The following is a 12,688-nucleotide window of genomic DNA, read 5'->3' as shown; positions in this document are numbered from 1 at the left end:
TGAACGCCATCTCAAAGCCGTCCTGTGAGACCAAAACGGAGGTGGTTTTGTCTCGTTCCAGCAGCGAATCCATCGTGACGTGCGAAGCCTCCGCTCAGCTTTCCATGACAAAATCTCTTGTTAAAAGTGAAATCTGCCGGAAAATGGTTGATGTCCAGCTCTTGTGATAACCAGAGAAATGACACACGATGGTCACAGATCCAGACAGCCATCCATTTAGAAATGAAATGGTCGTTCCGCCTGTCGATGGCAGCTTCGGAGCGCAGCGCAACCCACAGCCGCTGGGGGCCGTCCTTAAAGCGACAGTAACACTCCTTATTCTCTACCAAGCCTGTAACATTTTCACCGAAAGCCAGATAAATTTTTCTAATGGTTTCCAACTGCCAGTCTCTAACAGTTTCTGAAAAAATTCTGATGGAAAAAAGCCCAAATCATTCCGCCATTTCCTGGCAATGAAACAATGACGAGGGGACTGGACCACTCCTCACTCAAAGCCTGCTCACAGGCGAATGACGCAACCGACAGGCGTGAAAAAACTCACGCATGCGCACGAAGGTTCAAGCTTGTCTGACGCAATCACACGTGATTCAAATCCATATGGTTTTTGAAAAAAATAATAAGGTCGGATACTTTTCTAATAGACCTCGTATTTTCCCTTTTGTATGGCTAGCATACTGGCATAGTATAGTTCTACGCTTTTCACTCTTTTAATTCATTTTATTAGGAAATGGAGCATGCCACGGCCTCAGCTTTACCTAAATTCTGGTTCTTTTAGTGAAGTTCAGGGCTAGTGGCTGGCGATCACCTTAGTATTTCCTGTTTTTCTTGTTGTTTAATGCTGACAAATTATACTGTATTTCTTGTCTCTCTGACGCCTGATTCTGTTTTTTCTCTCTGTTTAAGGTGCAGCAACAGCTTTTCCTGTATATTCATTTTATGAATTGTTCTGTAATTTATGTCTGTAGCATGGCCCAAGAAGAGGGTCACCCCTTTGAGTCTGGTCTGCTTGAGCTTTCTTCCTCAGAGGGAGTTTTTCCTTACCACTGTTGCTCTGAGAGTTAGTAAGGTTAGACCTTACTTGTGTGAAGCACCTTGAGGCAACTCTGTTGTGATTTGGCGCTATACAAATGAAACTAATTTGAAAAATTTAAATAGTTATAGTCAGGAGCCGCCAAACAATCTACGGGGAATCCCCAGCACCAATTAGGCTTACGTATTTCCTTGATACGTAAGCCCTGACCCCTGAGATACAGATTTGAACAAAAACTCATAATGGTCAGTATTTGTGATTGATTGGTGATGAAGTCAGAAAGCAGGGGTCACCAACCCTGTTCCTGGAGAGCCCCTGCCCTGTATGTTTTCCACATAAACCTACTCAAGTCACACGTGTTTTTTTAAATGGTGTCTTCCAGCAGTTGATTGGCTGAGCACACCTGATAGAGTTAATTGCCTGGGAATGGAACAGGGAGAGTTAGAAAACATGCAGGGCAGGTGCCCTCCAGGAACAAGGTTGGTGACCCCTGGTCTATGGTGAGAACTAGTGACACAGCTATTTTGGACCATGTTGGCATCTTTTAATATAAGGGTCCCTATATTCACTGAGTGCACAGCTCAGCATGGGGATTGTTGTTAGTTGTAACCTGTGCTGGTGCCCTTCTCTGACCTCGAAGGGAGGTGAGCATTCTAATCTGGAGGCTAAAACCTAAGACCTCTAGCATCTCTTGCTAGAACATCTTTTAGCATGAGGTTGTGAGGTTTGCTCACTGTGCAGCACCACCTATGGGCCAGTGCTACAGTTGCATCCTCTAAACTACCATACCACCTGCATTCATGTGGATGTTTTGGTCTAAAAATAAGGTGTGATCAGGTGTAGAGCTGGTAGGTTGATATTATCTGTGACCATGACTGCAGGAAGAGGATCTGGGTTAGGGGCAGAAAATTTACGATAATTCATTCATCAATAATGACTCGGTGTCATTATTGACAAAGATTTTAAATTTGACAAGCAGGTTAACGCCGTTGTCAAATCTGGATTTTATCATTTGCGTCTTTTATCTAAAGTTAAACCTTTTTTATCTTTTAATGTTTTCGAACAAGTCATGCACGCTTTTGTCTCCTCTCGCTTAGACTACTGTAATGCACTTTTTATCGGCATCAGCCAAAATGCACTTTCTCGCTTACAGATGGTCCAAAATTCTGCTGCGCGCCTCTTAACTGGTAGCAGAAAGCGAGAGCACATCACTCCGGTTTTGGCGTATCTGCACTGGCTTCCAGTTCGTTTTAGAGTTGATTTTAAGTTTTTATTGTTTGTTTTTAAAGCTTTGAATGGACTGGCCCCGACGTACATTTCGGACCTCATCCGAATTTATCAGCCTCCCCGTGCTTTGCGGTCCGAGGGCCAGCTCCAGCTTGTGGTGCCTGTGACGAGACTTAAAACTAGGGGAGACAGGGCTTTTTCTGTTGTGGACCCTCAGCTGTGGAATGATTTGCCCCTTAACATTCGAACAGCCCCCACTGTAGAGTGTTTTAAGTCTCGTCTAAAGACCCATTTTTATGCTTTGGCTTTTAACACCGCATGAGTGTGTGGTCCTCTGTGTGTTTTGTTTTTTTGTTTTTTTTTGTACAGCACTTTGGAAACTATGTCTGTGAAATGTGCTATATAAATAAAGAGTATGGTATGGTATGGTATGGTATTTCACCCCCTACTCTGTGACAATGCATGGACATCAAGCATATGCACTCATACATTATCAGCATCAATAAATCAGTAGATGGTAGAGAAGAGAGTGTTGCAACTAACGTGACCATATTCCGTCATAGTATTGGCATTCTACTTATACTTATTCAGAATTACTTTTTATTCTCAAAAATCATGCTATTTTTTTGTAACTAACAAAAGGAAAATAATTTTAAATGTTTGAATACATTTATTAATTTACTTTGTTGTTCTCGCTTTGTCATCTGGCAGGGGGTGCAGTGATTTCTGCTTTTCCGGCAGCTGTGTTGATCACAAAAAAAGATTAGCACCTTAGACTAGAAAGTTGTCAGTTACCTGTAACAGTTTCACATTAATGTGATGCCATATTATGGGCACCCTAAAGAAAACAAAAATAACTATTTCTCTTAGAGACACACAACATGTGTATAATACATAAAGAAAGTTAATAAAAAACAACTATTAAAAGAAAATGACAGTCATTGGAAACTACAGAACTCACCTTGTTGCTGCATTGCTTCACCTCAGGGAGCTTTGGTAGCTGCTGTTTACTGTGCACTTTGACAGATTGGCACTAATCCCTGAGCTAATACTTGCAGAAATCTTTGCACTTCTGTGCTGTTTCTCAATATTACAGGAATGTGCACCCCAGTTTAAAGGGAAGGATGGGTTTTACGCTGAGTGTTGACATGTTTGTGTTACAACACACCCATGCCTAATGAACACGGTAAATCTAAAACCTTTGCACCCAGGGCAATATTCTGCCAGTATTCATCAATTACATAGTACCCTGTGCTCAGGCACACTCAAAATTTGCACACCTGGCGCAACCTGTTTTTGCAGCCACAGTTAAGATTGGGTTCCAGTGCAGTAAAAAAAAGCCAATTATAAACCTCACGATGCCAGTTTAGAAAACTACATACATATACGAGGTCTGTGAGAAAAGTATCCAACCTTATTATTTTTTTTAAAAACCATATGGATTTGAATCACGTGTAATTACATCAGTAAAGCTTGAACCCTCGTCTACATGGGAGTGTTTTTTCACGCCTGTCGGTGACAGGAATAACACCTCCGTGTTGATAACCATTTGTAAAATCCAGGCGGCTTTTGGTGGCTTTCAGTTGAGTGAGTATCTGAGAAATTGTTTAACAGCAGGGCATGTTCCAACTTGTCCTTAAGGCTTCCAACGGAGGTGTTTTTCCTGTGGCTGCGAGCCGACGCGCCAATCCGTCCACACGTTTTTTCATTAAAAAAATCTTTAACAGTGGAATGTCCGGATAAACTGCTGATTCCGACCTCTTCTGAAAGTTCTCTGTTCTCTCACGATGTCCTGGGTCAACAGAGGCTTAAATTTGGAGGTTTTCAGCTTGAAACGGGATGACGACGTCGCCACGGAGCGCTGCGCGACGTCCCGCTCCATGGGAAGTCCTTACAGCGATAGAAACAATCCAAAATCTCTCATCAGCCTTTAAAATTTTCACCGAAAACCAGCTGAATTTCTCGAATGGTGTCCACTCGGATGTGCCTCACAGTTTTTGAAAAAAATTTGATCAAGCACAGCGCCAGTCTCTCAGCAACTTCTCAGACAATGAAAATCCGACGAGGGGGCTGGACCACTCCTTCCACAAGGCGTGCTCACAGGCGAATGACGTCACCGACAGGCGTGAAAAAACTCAAGCATGCGCATGAGGGTTCAAGCTTGGCTGATGTAATCACACATGATTCAAATCCATATAGTTTAAAAAAAAAATAAAACTGTCGGTTTCTTTTCTAATAGACCTCGTATATATGGCCACATACATATGGTTATATAACTTTCACTGAACAATTTGCAGATTTAGTGGTACTTTTAAAAGGAATATACCATTTAAAACCTGCAAATGAAATACTTTCATTTTTAAACAAACACATGACTATCAGTTTATAGGATATTTATTACATCCCGAGGTTGATGTTGTGTGTGCTGTAATGGGCCAGTGTGTATTCAGACTTAATCCTGTGCTGACAGGCAGTGACTTTGGGGTTCGGTGTCGGCTGGGGGACGCAAATGTGGCTCTGGTTCTGTCTGGTACCCGTTTGAAAGGCCAGTACTGTCAGACTGGCCCAAACACTGGCTGATGGGGCTTTTAGAGGAGCAGTGTGAATGACAGAGGTTTAAAGGAGATCTGACACTGTAGCCTGTGGTGCCTGTTTATGCATGTACGCCGGCGCTCCAAAAATTGTGTTTATGAAAACAGTGGCTTGATGCCCATCAGATAGTAGCTCAGAGGCTGAGACAGAGACAGCGCCTCTGAGTGAGCTAAGAGGAGACAGAAGACAGACAAAAAGGATGGCAAGACAAGTGGAACATATGAAAACAGGACAGGGGGTAAACCCAAATAGCTTTGTACAGCCTTCATTTAATGCAAATGTGGTCTGAAATCAGTTTCAAGAAATGGTCCAACTCTTTGTTCTGTGCCCACTGCTCCACTTTGTCTCATCCTCTCCATTTCCAAACATTCTGAGTTAAACTATCAAAAGTAGAAAGTACTTTGTGTCCATCACTGATCCTCTCCTGCCTTTAATTTGATTTCTTCTCTCGGTTTTTGCCCCTTCGGTTATCTTGCTCCTTAATTAGCTCATACCCCTCTGGTTTCCCAGATTGAGCAAAACCAGAAATTAAATATATGAAGCTCTCACAACCGAAAACAACACCAGCGTGCAATTTCTAGTTTGATTTCTGTCGAGGAGCCCAAATTCCGTTTTTGTGTGGCTTTCAGGTTGATTCTACGGTGGCCAGTAGGGTCCAAATGTCTTCCAAATTAAGACAATGCTACAAAAAAAAAACAACAAAAAAAACCACCTGCATCAGTTCAACATCAGGTACTTGCATCAGATGTCTTACAAATTGAAATGCACTTTCAAACATTGACAATTTAAATATAACCTATACCACATGTAGCAGTTTAATAAACACAACGAAAGTACTTTAACTGATGACTGCACTGCACTGATGACAGTGCTTTGAAAATAAAATAACACAATGAGTAAATATCGCTATCTTAAAAGTAAAATTGTGAATAAATTAAATAAAATGAACTCTGTTCTGTTGACGAGGGACTGAATGATCCATCAGCTAAAGTCCTTGAGCAGAAACGGCTGTTTTTGAGAGCTTTTGTTGTGTTGTGAGGCTTTGCAAAGTGTTTCTATGTTTAGGTTTCTGTGTTTGAGTATGTTGTATGAATTTGCAATACACACATTTGGTTAAGTTACTGCATGTGCTATAGGTTATATTTGTGTTCTGTGTTCTCTCCCCCCCCATTTGCAAAACACTTCTGATGCAACTACCTGTTGTACCAAATGTTTTTTTGCATTTGCATTTTTGTCTTCTGTCTTAATTTGGAAGCACTTAGGCCCCCAGCCACTGGAATTTTCTGATACACAGTGATGGTCCTTAACCTGTGATACCACATTATTAACACACTTTTGCATTTTATTGTTCTTGCAGTTACAGGGTTCTTACCAGGATTTTTTCACAGCATAGGGGGAACTTAACAGGGCATACCTGCACGACGAGCATTGCAGGTATGAGTATTGTAGGAGTGTCCAGGGGCATCTCCCCCCAGAAATTTTTGAAAATTGTGACCTTTTGAAACACTATTTCCTGCATTTTGAGGTTCACTTTGTGTTGCTAACTGGGGCGTTAAATAATGTGCGACATCCTATAAAAAAGAAAAACAAACAAACAAATAAACAGAAAAGCATAGGGGATCCAAATCACAGCATAAGGCCCCCTATGCTCAACTGTGCTGGCGAGAACCCTGAATTAATTCAAGATGATTGTCTAATATAAGTTCACATTCATTTTGTTATATTGTGCATCATATGTTCACTGTCCTCATGAAAACCATTTAAAAGCTTTACATGATGTAGTTTTATTTTGTGGTTCCACATGTTTGTTCAAAGTTTACTTGTCCTTGATCATTTTAATGCTATCAAAGGAAAGTGAAGGAAAAAGCAAAAAGTTGTTTTGCAAAGTTCACATTTCAAATACATTTTAATTGTTTTTGCACAGCTTTCATTTACTTTTCTAATAATACCCTCAGGCAAGTGTAAGAATGTTTACTGTCTTTGATTTGCAGTCCTGTAGCTTTTACTTGAAGCGTTAATTAACCTTCAAATGGAGAAATTATAGCAGCCGCGCATGTACGCAGGCAACACTTACAACTACACACACAGTGAGGGGTGTTTTTTTTCTCCTTTTCATCTGAGATCCACTTCCCTGCAAAGATGCTTTTCCTGAATTTACCCCACTTGCACTGTGCAAGTCGACATTTATTCTGTCTTTCTCCTCCTTGTTCCTTTTATGCACCAAAGTCTAACTCAGACTCAGCCTCTGGAGTCTTTGAACGACTGTCAGTATAAAAATAACATTACATGTTCAAAGACAGCAGATATCTGTTTTCTGCTCAGAACCAGTTAATCTTTTCTTTTCACTCCTCTCTCGCCGTTTGTCTACTTTTTCATCCTGTATGTCATCATCTTGGTTTTTTCCTCATTTGTTACATAGCTGCTAAAGCATTCTATTATTTTTGATATAGGCTCTCATTAACTGTTCAGTTTAATTAAAAGAACTCATTCATATGAAAATGGGGGACTGATAGTGATTTCCTTCCCTAACAACAATCACTAACCTCGCACAGCAGCTCTTAATTAGAAATCTGCTTGATTGACATTGAACTTATACTATACACAGTCATGCACACATGCACGGGTAAGCTTTTTTAATGGAAAAAAGTCATTACAGCATCACCTGAAATCATTCAAGATGTTTTTTACACAGGTCAGTAATCCTGAAAATCTATAAACTGTCAATAAACAGCTTAGTTCACTTCATTCCAAAGAGAATTTGTGTTTTAACATTTTCAGTGTTTGGTTCCATCTTAAAATTATTGTTCCCAAACTGGTTAGTTTAGTTCATTCCAAGGAGAATTTGTGTTTGAATGCTTTCAGTGTATGGTTCCATCTTAAAATTATTGTTCACAAACTGGTTAGTTTAGTTCATTCCAGGGAGAAATTGTGTTTTAACATTTTCAGTGTTTGGTTCTACCTTACAATTATTGTTCCCATACTGGTTAATTTAGTTCATTCCAAGGAGAGTTTGTGTTTGAATGCTTTCAGTGTTTGGTTCCATCTTAAAATTATTGTTCCCTAATTGGTTAGTTTAGTTCATTCCAGGGAGAAACTGTGTTTGAATGCTTTCACTGTTTGGTTCCATCTTAAAATTATTGTTCACAAACTGGTTTGTTTAGTTCATTCCAAGGAGAATTTGTGTTTTAATGCTTTCAGTGTTTGGTTCCACCTTAAAATTATTGTCCCCAATTTGGTTCAAAGCAAATTAAATACTGATTTTAAAAGATATATGTTCAAGGTTCAAGGTAAACTTTATTATCCCACCAGGGGAAATTCATGTGGTTATCATTGCTTGTCTTACAACAGATGTTATAACCCAAAAGACAAAAAACTGATTGGGACGTACCACAAATAACAAACCACACAAACAAAAACACAAAACATACATCATAAAATACATGTTACATGTACAAATGTTAGCAGATCCTAAAATATATCATAAATAAGCAAATAAATAAAACCAGGATCTATGATTTGAGGTAGGCAAGTTAAAATGGGCCTGGAATCAAGTCGGGATAACACAAAGGTTTTGAGTCTGTTGTTGTATAACGTTGTTGCAGTAGGCACGAAGGACTTCTTATACCTCTCTGTTCTAATCTGTCTTTGCAGATGTCATAGGAATATGCATCTTTTGGATGTTGTATAAATATCTAATGATGAGTGCTGCAGTGGGCAAACTAGGCTATGCTGGGCACAGTGGCTATCCTAATTGGAGCTACCTAACTAGTTTTAACAGTATTTTTGTTAACATGGTAGCCTGCCAATCAAACAGTGATGAAGGTGTTTTCTAAGACTAACATTTATAAGGTATGTAGCACAATACTGACCACCTCTACATTAAATGCCTGCCACGGGTAAATTTCTCTCCAACGTTCAAAGATGTGCATGAAGGAAGACAAAGACAGGAAGTGAACTCAGCACCAAGTTATTGCATGCAGAATATATTTTAGTTTGTAATAAAACTACAAAAAAAAAAAAAAAAAAATCTATAAATTATTTTTGGTCTTTGTTTAAAAATTTTACTTTATATTACTACTGTATATGAAAGTTTACACAGACAGGACGAACAGTTGACCTGCCAACTTAACTGCTCTATGGTGAAACTTTAAGCTTGACATTGACCAGGGCTCTAGCTAGAACCATTTTAGTGCCGGGTAAATTACGTGATCGCGGCCCGGGGTCCAGGGTCCCCGGCGGGGGCAAGGGGGCAGAGCCCCCTGAAGCTGTAGGGTTTTATACCTCTAAAATGTTCTTGGCAAACCCTATTTTAAAGTAGACCTGCATTGAAATAAATGTGGTCAGATTTCAGAAAGAAATAGCTGATACATATTTATAAGACCCTTGTGAATGCAGTAAAGTAAATCTGTAAGCCCAAATTTGTAATTCAGCGGAGAAATCTTCGTTTAAAAATGACAAATTTGCAGCTAAAATTTAGCCCTCTGTGAAAACAGTTTGTACAGCCGTATCATTTCCATGACGTCAGGGACAAGACGACGCGCTCCCGCCTTCAGTCCGATCCCGCATTGAAATTGATTTTATCTGTTAGTAATGTTACTTATACACGTCCTGGTTTCAACATCCAAAAGTAAGCTGCAATGAATGTGAGATACAGATCTGTGTGCTCAAATCAGCAACGACATCGACAGTGGCGCCGTTCTTCCTCTCCCGCTCTCTGCCTCCGCTGCGCTTATTAAGTCTGTGGGCTCGTTAACGAGCTCATTAACTGCCGACGCGGGCCACTCACACCGCCCGTGTCTGCTTTGCAGCCGGTGTTGTGCCAGATTCAGCGCACAACACCGGCATCACCTCTCTGTCTACTGAATGGAGCTGCAGCACACTTGGCACAAGTCCTGAGATTACGCTCGCTGTTTTAATGCGAAACGGCCGGTACACCTGTTGCTGCAAGGACAGACTTCTTGCGGCAAAATCCACAGCACCGCACGTCTTGGCAATCGGAGCCCCAGAGCTCCATGGACGCTGAGAGAGGTTTATATATTTTTAATAACTGGGATTCTTTGCGGATCTCGCCTCCATATCCTGCGATGGTACCGGAGGCGAAAGACAGTAGATTTTCATTGCGACACCACTCAGTCAAACGGGCGTATGAAAAAGTCCCTCAAAATAATTTTCAAGCACAAATAAAAGAAATGTGTACTCACCAAACGTGCCGCAAGACAATATGAAGTTGTAAAAAAGTAGATCCTTCCGTATAAGACAAGAAAAAGGTGCAGATGCAAACTGACGTAAATCCACAAATTACAGTTGGCGCAATGCATGCTGGGAGAGGGTCTTGTCCGTGACGTCTCGGCAGCGTCCATGATGAGAGGGACAATTTGCAGAGGGCTAAATGTTAGCTGTAAATTTGTCATTTTCAAATGAAGATTTCTCCGTTGAATGACAGATCTGGGCTTGCAGATTTACTTTACTACATTCAGAAGGATTTCATGTGTAAATGTAAGTCATTTTTTGTTCAAAAAATCTGACTGCATTTTTTTCAATGCAGGTCTCCTTTAACAAATTTTGAGTGGTTTTAAATGCACTGAAAGAAAATAGACAAAAAAAAAAAAAAAAGACATTTAGGTTGCAATATTTGTAATACCAAAGTTCTTTTTTAAATTTTTCTGTCAAAGTCTAAGTTAATAAAATAAATAACACTGAAAAGGTTAAAAACACATTAATATTTGATGGGCATATAGCATTTGCCCTCTTCTTCAAAAATGACTTACTGTACCTTTTAATCCTGTGAAGCAGCAATACTTTTTCCTGTCATGAAAGTTTTCCCCCCAACATGTTTCAGTGGAATAGCATTATTATTGTTATTATTTTAAACAATGTAACCTCTAATTGCGTTGTTTGTACAAGAGCTGAACCTGGATTGATTTGATTGTCAGTTTTTCACTTTCACTGAGGCTCCTCCCCCGCTCCTCTTCTCCTCTCGCTCTGTCTCCTCTAGTGTGCCTTAATTGAGAGAGTGGTGTCAACTCAGAACATGGCACCATTTTGGTTCCAACTGCCCTGAACTATGATGAAACTTTTATGTTTTCAACATTTTTAAAAATCATTTAATCGCATACAGCAACATATCCAGGTACAGGTACTATCAAAATAAATATAAAAATAGTTAAGCTATCAAATTTACATAAATTTACAATTTATGGTGATTTATTTAATGAATTTAAAGCCTGATTTATGCAGCTGCAGCTCTTTAACTCTGTGTCATACAATGACATGCGTGACAGTTTTAAAGTTCTCCGTCTCCGGATTATGCTTTATTCTGGACTAATTTGACCCTCAACAAGCTTTTCTTTCTACAATCATCACCTCCAAATCAAAAGTAAGCTGTACAATTTCCTCTTTTTACCGACTTCGTGCTGTAAATATGTGGACTTTTCTGATCCATTTGTAATCAGCGTGCACACCGCAAATACTACTACAACCCCAATTCCAATGAAGTTGGGATGTTGTGTAAAATGTAAATAAAAACAGAATACAATGATTTTCAAATCCTCTTCAACCTATATTCAATCGAATACACCACAAAGACAAGATATTTAATGTTCAAATTGATTGTTTTTGTGCAAATATTTGCTCATTTTGAAATGGATGCCAGCAACATGTTTCAATAAAGCTGGGACAGTGGTATGTTTACCACTGTGTTACATCACCTTTCCTTCTAACAACACTCAATAAGTGTTTGGGAACTGAAGACACTCATGATTGGATATTAAAGGAGCATCCTCAAAAGTCTCAGCCGTTCACAAGCAAAGATGGGGCAAGGATCACCACTTTGTGAACAACTGCATGAAAAAATAATCCAACAGTTTAAGGACAATGTTTCTCAGTGTTCAATTGCAAGGAATTTAGTGATTCCATCATCTACAGTCCGTAATATAATCAGAAAATTCAGAGAATCTGGAGAACTTTCTACATGCAAGCGGCAAGGCCAAAAACCAACATTGAATGCCCGTGGCCTTCGATCCCTCAGGTGGCACTGCATTAAAAACCAACATCATTGTGTAAAGGATCTTACCGCATGGGCTCAGGAACACTTCAGAAAACCATTGTCAATTAACACAGTTCATTGCTACATCTACAAGTACGAGTTAAAACTCTACCATGCAAAGCGAAAGTCATACATCATACATCAACAACATCCAGAAACGCTGCCGCCTTCTCTGGGCCCGAGCTCATTTGAAATGGACAGACGCAAAGTGGAAAAGTGTGCTGTGGTCTGATGAGTCCACATTTCAAATTGTTTTTGGAAATCATGGATGTCGTGTCCTCCGGACAAAAGAGGAAAAAGACCATCCAGATTGTTACCAGCGCTAAGTTCAAAAGCCCGTATTTGTGATGGCACCATCAGTGCTGAAAGGTACATCCAGGTTTTGAAGCAACACAAGCTGCCATCCAAGCAACGTCTTTTTCAAGGACGTCCCTGCTTAGTTCAGCAACACAATGCCAAGCCACATTCTGCACGTGTTACAACAGCATGGCTTCATAGTACTCGTAAAAGAGTGCGGGTACTAGACTGGCCTGCCTGCAGTCCAGACTTGTCGCCCATTGAAATTGTGTGGTGCATTATGAAGTGCAAAATACGACAATGGAGACCCCGGATTGTTGAACAACTGAAGTTGTACATCAAGCAAGAATGGGAAAGAATTCCACTTACAAAGCTTCAACAATTAGTGTCCTCAGTTCCCAAACACTTATTGAGTGTTGTTAGAAGGAAAGGTGATGTAACACAGTGGTAAACATACCACTGTTCCAGCTTTTTTTGAAGCGTGTTGCAGGCACCCA

This window comes from Thalassophryne amazonica, chromosome 3 (assembly GCF_902500255.1).
Source record: "Thalassophryne amazonica chromosome 3, fThaAma1.1, whole genome shotgun sequence".
Lineage (NCBI taxonomy): Eukaryota > Metazoa > Chordata > Actinopteri > Batrachoidiformes > Batrachoididae > Thalassophryne > Thalassophryne amazonica.
The sequence above is the reverse complement of the archived record's forward strand: the minus strand, read 5'-3'. Positions refer to the sequence as shown.